The 15,287-nt window shown below is 44.3% G+C and overlaps 1 protein-coding gene and 1 long non-coding RNA gene across 10 annotated transcripts in view; both read right to left on the bottom strand.

Moving 5' to 3' along the window:
* RBMS3 (RNA binding motif single stranded interacting protein 3) overlaps positions 1-15,287 on the bottom strand; it is a 697,130-nt gene that overhangs the window by 656,936 nt on the left and 24,907 nt on the right. The gene's annotated exons all lie outside the window — the stretch shown is intronic.
* Positions 1-15,287, bottom strand: part of LOC137852574 (uncharacterized) — a 41,780-nt gene that overhangs the window by 3,012 nt on the left and 23,481 nt on the right. The gene's annotated exons all lie outside the window — the stretch shown is intronic.

Here is a 15,287-nt window from a genome sequence, read left to right as displayed (position 1 = left end):
GTGAGACAGGTTTAGTCATCAGGTGTGACAGAGAGCAGTCTGTTGCAATCCAACATTACATGGAGAGCCAACTAGAAAGCAACGTATTTAGCACATACACTGCACACATCACAGTACCCTCAATGAAAAGAAAATCAGGTGTTTCAATGCACAGGTTTTATTCAGGTCAGCTGCATTCCGGTCCCTCCGAAAAGCTAGAGCAAGTGCCTGGATATAAAGATGATCCCCAGTCAGAGGTTTTTGCCAGATGTCAACATCACTGTTACACACATGAAATGCTACTGTCCTCTGTACAGGTATTTAGATCAAAACACCCTCTAAAAGTATTAGAATATCTTCACAAATTAGGACTTTACCTAGTATGTATTTTCTTCCATTTCAATTCTTTAAAAAAAATAATAATTCTTCTGCCTCTCTCTTCTGCAAGGACTCCCACTGAAAGTTTTTCAAAAAACTCAAATTGACTTTTCAGGGCAGCAGCTTCCTTTGTTACATGCTCAGACAATACCTGCCATAGGATGGGTGTAATTACACAGGAATAACCAGACAGGATCAGTTCAGAGGCTGAGGAAGTCAACTGTCCTGTCTAGGCTCATAATTTATCCTCTCTCCTCCTCTGGCAAGTGCCAACAGCCTCCCAAGCTCTGGGCCTTCCCAGCTCCCCACAATGTCTGCATTTTTGTATACAAGAGTCACCAAGAGAGCTTTCTTTAAGGGATATGTCCAAACACCATTGTCAGATTGTGAACTTTTGGCATCTACAATATCCCAGGGCAATTTCACAACTATGGGAAGTCCTTTTTGCTTGTTTTAAACTTGTCACCTAACCATCCACTTGAGGCTGCCTGGCTCCCACGGTATGGGAAAGTGAACAGTCATTTTCCATTTGCTTTCTTCGTGCCACTCGAGACTTTACAGCCCCTTCATTTTCTTCCTGCTCAGACAGGAGGTTGAAAATCCCCAAGAGTTTAGCTGTTTTCCATACAGGAGTCACCCACATCTTTTATTGATGTTTTCTGTATTTTTCTCCCCTTCTCCTGCATCTTTGTGAGAGGAAGGAGTAAGGATGTAATGGTCAAGTGCACCACACATTTATATTGTAGTGTAAAGATCTTTCAGTTTTGTTCATGACTCCTCTCCCAATAATTCCTAGCATTCAGCATTCGTTTTTGTTTTTTTTTTTTCCTTATTCCTACTGGACATTCAGCAGGCTTTTTGTACAATTGTTATAACCCAAGGTTTCTTCCCCAGTGATAATTTAGATTCCATCACTGTATATTTCAGCTTAAGGATTTTCTCCTGCTCTGCACTGTTCTGCATTCATCAGCACTGAATTTCATCTGCTGGGTCACCCTCCAGTCACTCTGCATTGCGAGGCCGTTCTGCAGCACCCAGCATGTCCTCACCTCAGCTATCCTGCCTGATGGGGTATCACCAGGACGCTTCTTTGTCTCATTCTCCATCTCTCTCAGGAACATGATGAACAGCACCAGTCTGCATGGAGATGTCCCAGGTCACCTCCACCCCTCTGTTAAAAGCTGGCTCCTAAACTGAAACGATTACTAATCCAGGTAAGGACCTTACCTGAATTATTATCCCAAAGCTTGACTTCATAAAAAGTTTTTGAGGAAGCGGGGGAAAAAAAAAAAACTTAGAATTTTGTTTATTTGACTCTTCCTGTTTTCATCTTTCTTGTTTTAGAAAAGCTACAGCGCTCTTCTCCCAGTTTCATCCTCCTTGTACATGGCACGGCAGTGTGCTCACGCACAGGTTGAACAATGCTACATGTTCCTTCACTGGCTGAGCTCTATTTTAAATGACATGTTTACACAAACCCTCTGGTTTTGAATGTCATTCAAACAACACAACGCCACATATGGTTTCCCAGTGTTCAAGAGCAGCTCAAAAGTCCCAATTTAGACTCTGAGGCCCACCAAATAAAAAGGAATGCAGTGCATATGTTCCCAGAGCTGGCTCAGCAAATGTAGGCTGCAGAAGTTCAGAGGAAGAGCAAAAACACCAACCCTGCTTACTAAATACTACAGTAGATGAATAAGTCTAATTTTCTAAATAAGAATAATTGGCTCAAATATAATGCCAATAACCCTTCGGGGGACGCAGAGATGGTGAGTGCCTTTGAGAGTAATAAAGGAGACGATTCTTATTGCATGCATGTACTTAAACTATAGAAACCCATTATGAGAATTGTAATTCCAATTATTTGGCTAAAGCTGGCTGCCCTGAATCAGCAAACAAAACGCACAGGTAAGGCAAAGAAGAAAACAGAGGAGCTGCAGTGCAAGACAGCAACCCGGCCTCGGCCAAGCACTGCTCTAGGGACACTGGGCCAGCATGTGGGCAATGGCTGGGATGTGAGGTTTTAGGGTCAGGATTTCCACCACGCTAAGCACAGACCCACAGCACGGAGATCCTCACACCAGCCTGAGCTGGCTGGCTGCTCCTGGCGGGCTGGTGCTCAGGCCTCATTGCCATCACCCAGGTACTGCCCCAGGAGCGGGGAAGAATTGTTTATAAGCAATCGAGGGTCAGAGGTGTCGGGAGAAAAAGGTAAAACCTGAACAAAATTTGTCTGTGTAAGAGTCTGAGTGTGCCTTCTCCAGTGGCGCTCCACACATCACATCCTTCAGCACAGAAGTAGCCGGTGCTTTCTCCTCCCAGGAGACTACGCCGGTGACTGGTCAACACCGGGGCTAAAGGATGCACTTCCTCATTTCACATTCCCTCTAGATTTCCCCTGGGCACCCGGTGGAAACCCCAGTCTTCCCTTTTTAAGGAAATAAACCCTGTGGGAAGAGAGCAGTCAGCCCCTTGCCAGCCTGCCCAGGACCGCGTCTCCTGCTGTACACATCCCCAGGACAGTGCAGCACGGAGCAGGGAGTGGATTCAGCCCAGCTCATTCACCATTTAAAAATTAATGGCAATGCAGCCTCTCTAGCTATAGATAAGTCACTCCAGAGACCTCTGGAAACTAATGTCAGCCCTCCAACTCCTGTTCCCATTACGGCGTTAATCTTAGAGGCTGATCCGCACACCAGTAACTGCTTAAAGAGGCCTGCTGGCTCTGCCAGGGGGCTGATTCGCACTCAGCTCACATACACAGCAAGGTAAATGCAACACACCAACACGCGCGTTCTACTATCACAGACCGACTTAGAGGTGTCACATTTTTTAATATCACATACTTATTTACCGACGCCTGCCTTAGTAGGCATATGTAACCTAATGCTGTATTTTACTGATATTGCAGATGGTATAACCAATCTCCTAAACTCTCTACCCTCTCAAAGGATTAGTATGATGTGTAGAGCAGTTTTAGCTTACAAAGCACTACTTTAGTGTGTAGGGTTATTGATTTAACTTAGAAATTCTGCTATATAGTGTAGTTTTACTGATTTACCTTTTACAGGAGTGTAAGAATATCTTTTTTCCCCTAAAAACTTTGACACACTTCATTATCCAGTACAAAATATTGCTCCAGGTAGGATTTCAGGGCAGGCATTCGGTAATCAAAATTATGGACTTTTTGAAGAATTCTGTGTTGCAGGTCTCCTCCTTCCTTCCTTGTGTCTTCTTTACTAAATAAACCTGGCATACTCCCTAAGCTTTTTGCTACAAATTTCTTACAGAAGCACCAACAGTTATATGCCAGCACATCACCTCTCTTCTTCCAGCCTCAAGCCTTTAAGCCAGAAATCTGTTTTGTTATAGGGCAGATACTGACACGGGGGAGTTTTTGCCCCATCTGAAATACTTCCCAAATGTGCTGATACATTTTCTTTCTTCTCAGCCATAATAGTCATTCAAATCTCCAGTCTCCTCTCCTCTTGATTGCTGCAGGGATCTCCTGTGCCATCCCCAGTCCCAGCTCACACAGTTCCAGCACATATGGGAAGCTGCAGCTGAATGATGCATACACATGACAGCAAAAAGATAATCCCATGACATTGCTGAAAGCTTATTTTGAAAGCATACTTTAAAAACATGATCAAACCCCAGAACCACTGCTTATGGCATTTTCGTAGCCTTTCTTTATGACCAACTGTATCTGCAGCCATGCAACTCGAACTCTGACCCTCTTTCCTGCACCACTTTCCATTTTTATCTGTCTTCAAGCAAGTATATTCTCTTATGTTAATTATTCTGCTTAAATCCTCTTTTATTCTGCTGTATTAATCACTTCCCCCCAGTTGCCTCTATCTTTAATTTCTCTGCTACTAAATTCAATAAGGAAAGTGATTCAATTTTACCTTGTGATGACTTCATGGGGCACAAACCATTATCAAAAAGTAGCCTAGAGTCTAATGTCAGTAGTTCTACTTTTCCCCCTTTTTCTTTGCAGATGAAGAGTTACAAAGGTGCTTAAATCTGTCAAAAAGCTTTCCCAGTCTGTATCCTTGAAGTATACCAATTCATTGTATTTTTTGTACATTCACTGGATTATAACCTTAAACTCTTTTAGTCCAAAAAACTGTGTATTAGTATTGCCAGTAGGCAGGGATATGACAACGTGTCACCGCCGTAAAAGCTTAGGCACACAGATCAGTTGTTTGCACATCTGTTGATTCACAGCAACTGACCACACACATATATATACGTATATATGTACATTGCCAATGGCAAATACAGGATAAGTCATATCAGCTTAAAAAAACCCCTTGCCTCAATAAAGAATGCCATACGGTTATATCCCACTCCAACACCACAAGGAAGTAGCCGATGACAGGTGAGGATTACACAAAGGCATTACCTCAGTCTCAGATATTTTACCTTGCTTTACAGTGTTTCCACACCTTCACGCTTCAAGATAATGCTATAACAATATCTGGTCCCTCCCAAACGCGCAGTGTACTAAAAAAAAATATTTAAGATTATATCTAAACCTCTACTCTGCTAAGGTAAATAAAGCAGTGTGATTTCAAAAGGTACATAGATCATAGATAAACTGGTCTAGCAACCAAAACCTTCTCTCGCATGAAATGATAAATGGTGCCATTCCGGCAGCTATTTAGACCTTGCTGCCTGAACTCAGGCTGACCCGAAACATAGCCATTCCTTCATTACCCCAAGCTTTGCACCGTGTGCTGCATCAAACACCTTATCTTCTCCCTTATTACAGCACCGCCAGCAACAGTTTTCTTTCCAAAGGAAAAAATAAAATAAAATAAAAAAGGCAGACTATTTAAAAAGAGCTGATGCTTACAAAGTTAAACCCGACCAGCACACCCCAGACCGCTCGGTATTTTTCAGCCATACGTGGCCTCGGCCAGCTGGGCTCTCTGACCCTCTGAGTGATCCCTCGGGTGTGCTCCTATTTTATCAGGCGGTGAACTCGCCGGCCACAAAGCCAGAGAGGAGTTTGTCACTGGGAATGGGAAGTGGCTCAATCAGAAGCAACCTTGATGTAAATAAAGTGGTGAGAAAAGGCACAGGCGGGAGGCTGGCAGCTTGGAGAGTACCACGGGGCACACCTCTTCTCATTACCAAGGTTACTCAGGACTTCCCTACGTAAAATTTCATTTCCAGTTGGCAATAACCCTGTGAAACTTTGACCCCCTTGAGTGGAAATCTGGGTCAGGCATATGTTGTATATGTGCTGCAGTCGGGGCTGGGCTGGATATGGTTTCCAATATTCAGAAGGTTTCCAAGTATCTCGGGCAGTTTAGAGAGAAAGTTTACAGGGAAAGGTGTGGGGGGAAGGTCTTTTCCTAGAAAGGCTGCTTTGGATCTGACACTGGGTACGACACATCACAAATCTGTCCTTTGCGTCAGGAAAGTGTCTAAACAAAAACCTGCCCAAATCTGGACAAGTTGTAAATCCTCAAATGAAGTGGAAAAGAAAAAGTCCAGATCAAAAACTGTCGATAAAGATGTCTCTGATGTTAGCTGTCTCAGCTGAGAGGCTGTTGAAGCATTTTCCACCATTCCCTCAAAGCTCCTGCCCCAGCAGGTTTGCTCCAGCCTGAGGCTGAGAAGGACTTTCCTTGCAACTGCAACTTCAGCTTGCTGGATGTTGCCAGATCCAGACATCCAAAACAAAAGCTAGGATATTCTTTATCCCGTCAGTGTTTTCCCAGCCAACATCCCCTGCTTGGTACATGGAATGTGGAAGATTCAAATTAGCAGCACCAAATGTAGAGGGACAGGAGTGGGGCTTGCAAAGTTCAGTGAGAAGCACAGGGAGACAAAATACACAGGTTAGGAAATGTCTCCCTAATGCCCTGGTGACCAACCCACCGAAGCTGGAATAGGAATGGGAGAGAAATGGGCTCTGAGAGCTGGGGAGTCTGAGATCATTGGCAGGCTTGGCACCAAAATTTGGCAAAGAAAACCCTGGCAAGAAGTCAAGATGGTGTGGAAAAGTGGGTGAGAGTCACAGCTCCAATAATCTTGGATGCAGAAGAAGTACTGAGACTACGCTGAGTGGGTACCAGTTGGCTGAGCTATGTCTGGACAGGAGCTCAGGGCCGGGGCTCAGTGAGAACACAGCAACATGGCAGAAAACACCAAAGTCCAAGCAGCCACAGATCAGAGGAAAATCCAGGATCAGGGGACTTCCTGTAGCTGAGCCAAAACCTGAGATTTCTGTCCAGTATCTGTGAAGCAAATCGCAAAGCAGATTGATGCTGCATCTTGCTGGCCTGCAGGGAGGATGCTTGGCGGCTGCCCGTTACTCCGTTAGCTCAAGGGGCCGGTGGACAGGAAGAACTGCAGTCTGTGCAATGACTCAAAGGTGTGATTCACTCCCTATCGGTAATCTGGTTTTTCATAAAAAAGTGAGTTGTCAGGGAGCAGCTTCTTCCCCTGAGCCTCTCACATCCCCTGCTCCGTTCACACAGCATTATTTTAAAAGATCAGATTTGGTTATCTGTGTGGTGCCTCACCCTGGTCTCATATAGCTTCACTCGATGTTCAAAGAAAGCAAGGAAATTCTGTTGCCTTTCATTTCCTGGGAAACGTACATGTTGTCCTTGCACAAAACCCTTTCACTGTGGAGGAGGAGATGGGAAAAGGGATATTTTACATGCTTGAGGAAGAGTTATGGCTGTATTGAACAGTACACCCCCTTCCTCTCAAAGAGGTTTTTAATCCTAATATCATACAAAATGATCACTTGCACATTATACCAGAAGCTGATCTAAGCATCTTCGCTGTCTTAGGACAGCATAGCTCCTCAGGAAGGAGCACAGACAGTATTGCTCTGGGATTTTCTCGCGACTTTATTTAAAACATGGTAATTTCAGGTTTAGCGTGCCACTTTCCATCAGTTACTTAAAACAAACAAACAAATTGCTGAATAAAAGCTGCAAGCATCATTACAGATGAGAAAAGCAGAGAGAAGAGTATTGGCCAAGGTCCGTCTCCTGCAACCCAGGAGGCGAGCTCAAGAGAAGAGCAGTGCTGCATAACCTCCTGTGGCGCAAGCCACCTGTGTGGGAACAGAAAGCCCAGACCCGGGATTATTTAGTGCATGGTGATACTTGCCCTTCAGTAAAAGAGCTGAAAAAGCCTTGATTGCTTTCACAGTTCATAGACTTGCATAAAACTTTCCAGTCCAAAGCACAAAGTAAATCTGGCCTATCTGGAAACATGATGCTGCCTCACCTGCCGCTCTGACAACTCTACCAGGTCATTTGTTTCCTGGAGGGATCGCTTCGTTCAGACCCTGCCTCCGCTTCCTTCCCAGTGCTGTCCTGCTTGCGTTGCTGACCGAGGGAAAGGCGGTTCTCACTAAACCTGCAGTCCTGCGGAGTTTTGAACACCTCCAGAGAAACTTCTTACATTTCTGCTGCTCCTTCTCCCTTCAGGTGATGCTTCGTAAAATCCGCGGTTCAGGACAGACCGAGGATTTGTTGCATGGGAGCTGGGCCTGCAACAAGCCATTTAGCCTGACAGTTTGTAGGAAGATGGCAGAACGCCTTTTGCAAAAGGACAAACACTGACTCATGTCAGGAAATGTCACTTGTGCAAGACCACCATGGTTGCGCTGCCTCACTCTGATCAGCCACTTTAATATTTGAATACGGGATGACAACAGTTGAAGATTAATTCCAGTAAGTTATTCACGCCTGGAGGCTCAGATTTCCAAGCAAAAGCATGTGGACTACACGATGGCATTTCACCACAGCCCCAAGGAAAGTGCAGTGGGAAGTCACCCAGCCCCAAGAGGGCCAGAATAGGCTGTACCTTTGTAAAATAATCCCTTGTCCTGCTTCCCTGGATCCAGGGCACTTCACCGCAGGAGACAGTATGCCAGGGGCCATTTTCTGCTGCCAGACAGCGCTGCGGGACCGTATGTTTATGGAAGGGCGTGTGGACATACCCAGCCTTGTACCTGTTCCCTTTGGAGAAAGATGCACCATTTATTTAGCAAGGGAAACAAAAAAGGCTGTTCTCAGACAAGCCTTCCTTGCAAGACCAGGACGTGTTTCTGTGACTGATCGAGATCAAGCCGAGAACAGTTTGGCCCATCGCATTTATTTCAGTTCCACACTCCTTACATAAGAGTCTTGAAGCCAAGAAGGACTTGAAAACATGACAGTGTGAGAAGAGATACTGTCAAAACAAAAGCGTGAAGGCCTATGCAGTGAAGAGCCTCTCGAGAACGCTTTACACCACAAGGACAAACTGTTTCCCGTGGATTGCTGTTAACACACATGGAGCATGAAACCGATGCAGGGGAGCATTACTGGAAAGCCAGCGCAGCAGCACGCGGCCAGTCAGCACCTGACCCTCTGCAGGAGAGCCAGGGACTGCCTGCCTGCCACTGGCAGTTCTCTGCTAGGACTTGAGGAATATAAACAGCAGTGAAGTTACCTGAAATTTCCATAATTTTCCTGAAACCACATTTTTTTCTTTTGCCTTTTTTTTTTTGGTTTTTAATTTTATTTTAAATAGAGTGGGAGATGTGGCTTACTTTTCAGAAGTGCTCAGCAACAGCAACATCCACAGGTGCACCTTCAGCATGCAAAAGGCCGATGAAGACAAGGACTAGGAGGTATTATATGCTGATTCCCACCTTTGAAATGGAAGTTCACAATGAGCAGAAGGAAAAATCTCTCTGTTGTTATATCCAAGACTACTGAATTGCTATACAGAAGCCATGAAGACTTCCACCCCATCAGGTCTTAAACACGTTGCTGTTATTGTTTGGCTGTCTTGAAAGTTATTGTCTGATATCTCCACATAAAAAGTAACAGAATGTGAAAATGCTGAGTGTCTTAATTACAAGATATGTAAAGAGCTAAAGATTGAATTATTTAATATACTGAACACTAGTTTAATGATCAAATTGGTGTTTATGCCAGCCACATGTTCATATAGAAATCATCTTGAAACACGTAGCTCTCAGTTTCCCCACAGAAAAACTCCAGTCATGCAACTATTAAAAGTATCTGCAAGTTTTCGGCTCATTGGTAGACACTCAAAATCAGAAAGTACTCAAAATCAGAAAGTTTTTTAAAGTAACTAGTAAGATTGTGAGAATATTTCTAAGGCTAAATATACACAGTACAAAACATCGATCTTTGAGGCTCTCGGGGCAGAAGAAAATCCAAATGCAAAAATCCCCTCCTGCTCCTCCCTTCTAGTTCCTGGGCAGAGACAGGAGACATTTACAGTGATGTGTAGTAAAGTCAGTTTTTTCCATTGCTCTGCAGTTGCATATGCCTCTGTAAAATGGACAGAAAAATGTTGCAGTGGGAAGACACGGAGAATTTGGGGTTGGTGCCTTTTATCCCGCGCTACTGCTTTACAGCAACACCAGCACGGAGCAGGCTCATTCCGCTCTCACAGATCATTACAAGAAGCCCAGGTCAACAAAGATTACGTTCCTCATCCAAACTCTCAGTCATTACCCTGATGCCAGGATTATTTCTTTGGGTCCCCAGGGCTCTCTGTGTCCTCTCCCCTCTTGCTAAGGCCGGGCAGCAGCAGCTCAGCCTCTGGCTCCCTGTGGGCTGGGGGCCAGGGGCCTGCTTGGGCCGTGCCAGGCCTCTCAGCAGTGCCCGGCACCCTGAGGATTTTTGGGCTGCACAACTCTCCCACCTCCAAAACACGCAGAGCCTTGCTGGCAGGGGCCTGCTGGATGTGATTCAGTGCTGCTGTCTGCTGAGATTACAGGAATTTGTGTTTGGGTTGTGTCTGCTGGCTGCCACGGCCAGCCCAACCATTTCCACCGGGCTTCAAAAGCGCCCCTTGCGCAGCTATCAGCCAGCAGCTCGAGTTGTTGCAGCAAATCACCCATGTGGTAAAGGCAGCTCTACGCTGCTACAACTTGCGCGAGATTGCCAGCACCTCGAGGAATTGAGCTAAACAAAATTAAATTGAATTAAAAAAAAAAAAAAAACACACACACGCACACACAAAGGTAACCCCCCCCCCCCCCCCCCAAAGCAGAAAACCATCTTCACCTCTATGATTTAGAAGCTCTATTTTAAAAGCAGCAAGCTCAGGATTTCAGCCCGAGACGCAGACAGTGTTGAGACAACAGTTTGCTCCAAATTCAATATACCTAATATTTACCAGAGGAGGAAAATGGTTCAGAATATAGAGCAGGTCAAATAAAAGGATTGTGCAAAATTGAAAACACCTGCAAGGTGGGGCGTATATGGAAGGATGTGCTGACTATTAAGGGGTACTCAGAAAGAGAAAAAAGAGCTCGGGTTATGGCTGAAGTGAAGAACTGCCTACTTCCACGAGACAACATTCAAAATGGTGAAAGCCACTACAGCCACAACCCACAGCAAGGGGCATTGAATGGGGCTGGGCTTCGTCCTCACAGCTTCGCGAAGAAAGGCACAGGAACTGACCACAGAGAGTCCAGTGCTTTCCTATCTCGCCGTGGTCCTTGGCAGCTTTCGGCCTACACCTCCCAGCACAGAGCAAGGTCAGGTGTGAGTGGGCATTTTGGGAAGTGCGGCCAGTCGTCCTGTTCAGGCTTCTTGCAGCACAAATGAAAGAAGGGCAGATACACGATTAGTCTGAGCAGATTGTGAATAAAATATTGAAAAAAGGGGGGGAAAAAAGGTATCCAAACCGCAAGGGGGAAAGCAGTGAGCTAACTTAATGAGAGCTTTTTTTTCTTCCCTAAAATTTTGCCTAAGAATCAGTTCCCAAACCAGCTAATGAGAAAAGAGAAAATTCTGGAAGAATGCCTGAAAAGACCGGGTCTTGCAGCCTCTCTTCTATACTATTTTTTTCTTTAAAATAAAGTTTCCTATAATAAAATATTCAATATTAGACATATGCTATTTGGAGAAATAATAACAATGTTTTAAACATTTTCACCAAGTTCCCTAGCGGCACCTCTCCTGAGACAGGCACCAAGCACCCGCCAGGAGGAGGCTGCGACAACTCTGACATTTGGCAGGGGAATTGAAAAGGCAAAAACAACAGCAACTAGCTAGGGGTGGCTTTCAATTTTTCTATATAATGATCTCAGGAAGGAAACTTAGCTCCCTTGCTCTTCCACTGCTCCACAGAGGGGTTTCTCCCCTGTACCCCCAAACGCAGTCCCCGAGCAGGTTTAGGTCCTGATCCTAGCTGCCCGTACGTGCAAAGTCAATGAAGGCGTGAACAAATGAACAGATGATTAGGCCTAAGTATTTTCATGTTCTGCCTGGTCCTTGCTCCATTAATCCATGCGCAAATGGCCTTAAAGCACCGGTGGTTAACACCGCCTGAAAACAGAGGTACCACTTCTGTACCTCACAGCAGGCGAGCATCTGAAGATGCGGCGTATCCTTTCACATGAACTCGGGCTCCTACTAATCAGAGGCCCGGCGGAGCAGTACTGTTGGAAACGCCACTTGATTAGTCTGTGACTCAAGGAGAAGAGCCTTATTTATTATTAAAGCTAAATTCTCATTAAACTGTATTTTTCGGTAAACCTGGGACAAGCTGTTCTCCATGACTTTTTAGCTCATTCTGTTACAGGCTTAAGCAGCACACCAAATCCCGTGTTTCCCAAAGCTGGTTGGAAAGAACATGTAGGGTCTTTTTTCCCCTTCTCATTTCAGTTAGTATAATGAACACAGCAGACATACACAATTAGAGAAGAAGTGAACTAATACTTTCCCCCTTCCCCTAATTCTTACAAAGTTCACTTTGGAATAAATATTTGGGGAAGCTCAGTTTCCTTTCACAGCTGCTCTTTGAGACCTTCTTAGAGCAGACACAAACATTCAAGATTTGGAAAATGAGAGGTCACGTAATTCAATGGCTTGAGATAATCAGAGTTACTGAGACATCAGTATGTCTGTCACTGCTTCACAGAAACTTAAAGCACATAAACTAAATCAATTCTGAGTCCAGAAACCCAAATAAATAAATAGGTTACCTACACAGATGAGAGAGGGGGGAGCAGAATGTTGTTTTCCCCAAAGCCACTCCGATTTACATCAGCAGCACACAGTAACCTACTGTTTCTCACTACTTTAGAATTGTTAAAGGCAAAAGATAAATCGACCGTGTTACACCGTAACGTGGTCTTAATAAATAAAAGCAGCATCAATACCCAGTTCTATTCTACCTACCAGTGGTCCAGCCTACCACTTTCAATTTATTATTGACCACGGAAACAAAATGTGAAGGTGCCTGTTTGGTTTTGAAGTTAATTGGGGTGTCAGCATTCACCAGCAGGTAAGTCGGTACAATCACACCCTTATGCATGGTCCTAGGCCGTGATGTACGAGCAAGCTCTCTGCAGAGGTCAACAAGAGTGGTATATGTGTACGGGGTTCAGCCAGATACTGGGAGAATTATGGAGTATGACACCTATTCTATTAGAAATAAATGAGCTCATTTACATTTTAATTCTGTGGAACAAGCCACTCTCCAAAGGGCAGTTTGCTGGAGTTACCGCAGATGTACAGAAGTTATCATTTTCATCATAAATGCACATTATACAAAAGTCTCATCAGAGAAACCCAAGAAGCAGTAGGCACATCAGAGAAACTGCCTGTCCGGGAGGCCCCTCCAGATCTTGAATGCTGCCTCTTCCTATCAGGCAGGATGCTGCTGTGTAGCTAAATACCACAAGAAGTCTCATTAGTCAGGATGGAAATAAGTACAGAAAATATTGTACTTTCCATTGACCCTTTGACATGATTAACACCATACAGATGGAAATCATGCCAAAATATTTAAAGTCATAAATAATTTAACTGAACAAGCTCAAATAAATACATTACACGACCTACAGAATGTACTGATTCTCCTCGTTCTTATTGAGGGTTTAATTTCTCTCAATCTTGTCATCCTTAAGTGAAAAACCTGCCATCACTGACTAGACCAGAGGATGGAGAGAGAAAACTCACTGTGTAGGTGCTGCTGTGCACCAAAATACCATTTCAGTGCATTTTTTCCTCTCTTAGCAGAGACAGCAATTACGGTTGGGTAAAGTCTGCTTAGGGAATGGGGCTATCGGTTTTATTGCACACCTTCAGCGTGATCAGACTATGGATCATGAGAAATTCAGGTAATATTTGGCAAGTAATAACGGCATCTCAATAAACCAATCCAAACCCCTCAAATATTGAAAGATCTTGGCATATAGCTTTTACACGAGAAGATCCCTATAGTGAGAATCACTTGTTTGTGGAGTGCTGGTATTTATGACAAACAGGAGGGCAGACTACTTACTTCAAGTTGTTGCTTTTAGGTAGGGAAGGGACCTAGGGCTTTCATTTCTGAGGAGAGAGACCCAATCATTAGATTGAAAACTGTTCTCAGTTAGATTTTTAACTGAGCTTGTATCACTTTTAAGAACAATGGCGGAAGCCAAAATGAGAAAACTTCTAAGGCATTCTCTTTTCGGCCCTACAAATATTAACACTATTGCTTTTAAGATGGAAGAGCTAGAGGGTAACGAACCATCTTGGAAGAACTTATAGCTCCATATTAAAAGCATTCCCCAAATGGGGTGATAGATGGGTTTGCACAAAGTGAAGATCCAGGCACAACCCAGACCAGGTGTGTGGGATCTGTGGCGGTGGGATGCAATGAGTGCCATTTCCTTCTTTCTTCTCTGCTCCCCTCCATCACTTCTGTGACTCCCGTTCTCTGGTTTTATTTAGAAAATCTCAAGATGTAGTCTGTTTCCTTAGGGCTGAGTCTATTCGTTAAACACAAGTGATGTCTGCAAAATGTTTTAGCCCAGAAAAAAAAAAGAGAAAAAAAAAAAAAAAAACTTCTCGCCCAAACCCCTCCTCCCTATCCTTCCAAAAGAAATGAGGAAAGCTAACCTGGCATTATCCACTGATTCAGCATCCACTATATGTTGAAAAAGTTGTGAAGGCAATCAGGTCATTTTTAAGAAGCAATGAATGGTAACTAAAGGGGTGGCTTGATGATGTATTTTCCTAGATTTGAATTTTATATGTAAATAGAGAGTATGGATTAGCAATTCTACTCACACCAACTTTACAAATACGCTAATGTCAAAGAAAATTGTCACCTCAAGAAAATAATCGTTTAAGGACTTTATGGACTCTGGCTTGGATGGGGGCACCTGAGCAAGGTGTCCGTGCAATCGTACACGTATGTGGGAGCACCACTGCTACCTTCGCTAACCAGGCACGAAACATGCCCCGTAACAGAGCGGGTGAAGGAAGCCCACAGCCTCCAGAGTAAGGAAAGAGTCAAGAGGGTTTTGCTCATCCCCCCTCCCGCTGCCCCCCCTTATCTTCATGCAGGAGGAGGAGGGCGATCTATTGATAGCGGTGCAAAGGCAGCCATTCTTCTGATCCACTATTGCTTTTGTCAACAGCAGCTGAGCTGGTGAAAGAGAACAAACAGCCTCCCCTACGTGCATTGTTAGGGTAGGAGACAAAAGAATACCTGTTTTGAATCACTGAGGACTATTACTCTAACAAAGTACAAGATAACATTTCGCCAGAGGATACAAGAGATCCTGAGAGGAGCGACAATGAAAGCAGACAACCTTTCAGTCATCTTATCAAACTGCTTGGGGTACTTACTGAACAGTGGGGGGAAATAATAGCAAATCGAGAGCAAGCCCGGTTAATCTTCATACAAAGGCTTTTTGATAAATAATAAAATAGAGTTAAGGCTGGTGCGCCGGCCTTTGCCAACTTGCGTTGCTTAGAAGGCAGGATATAAGGCAGGCCCAAACAATTGGGAGATAAACAAATACATACGCAACAGGGAAATGGTGCATGAATGAATTTCCTCCTTCGCCTTTTGCAAGCTATTCAAGAAGCAATCAAAGCACTCGGCATGCTTTTACGTACTTCTTTTTTTGACAC

The sequence above is a fragment of the Anas acuta genome, chromosome 2 (genome assembly GCF_963932015.1).
Source record: "Anas acuta chromosome 2, bAnaAcu1.1, whole genome shotgun sequence".
Taxonomy (NCBI): domain Eukaryota; kingdom Metazoa; phylum Chordata; class Aves; order Anseriformes; family Anatidae; genus Anas; species Anas acuta.
This window is presented reverse-complemented; position numbering and strand designations above follow the sequence as displayed.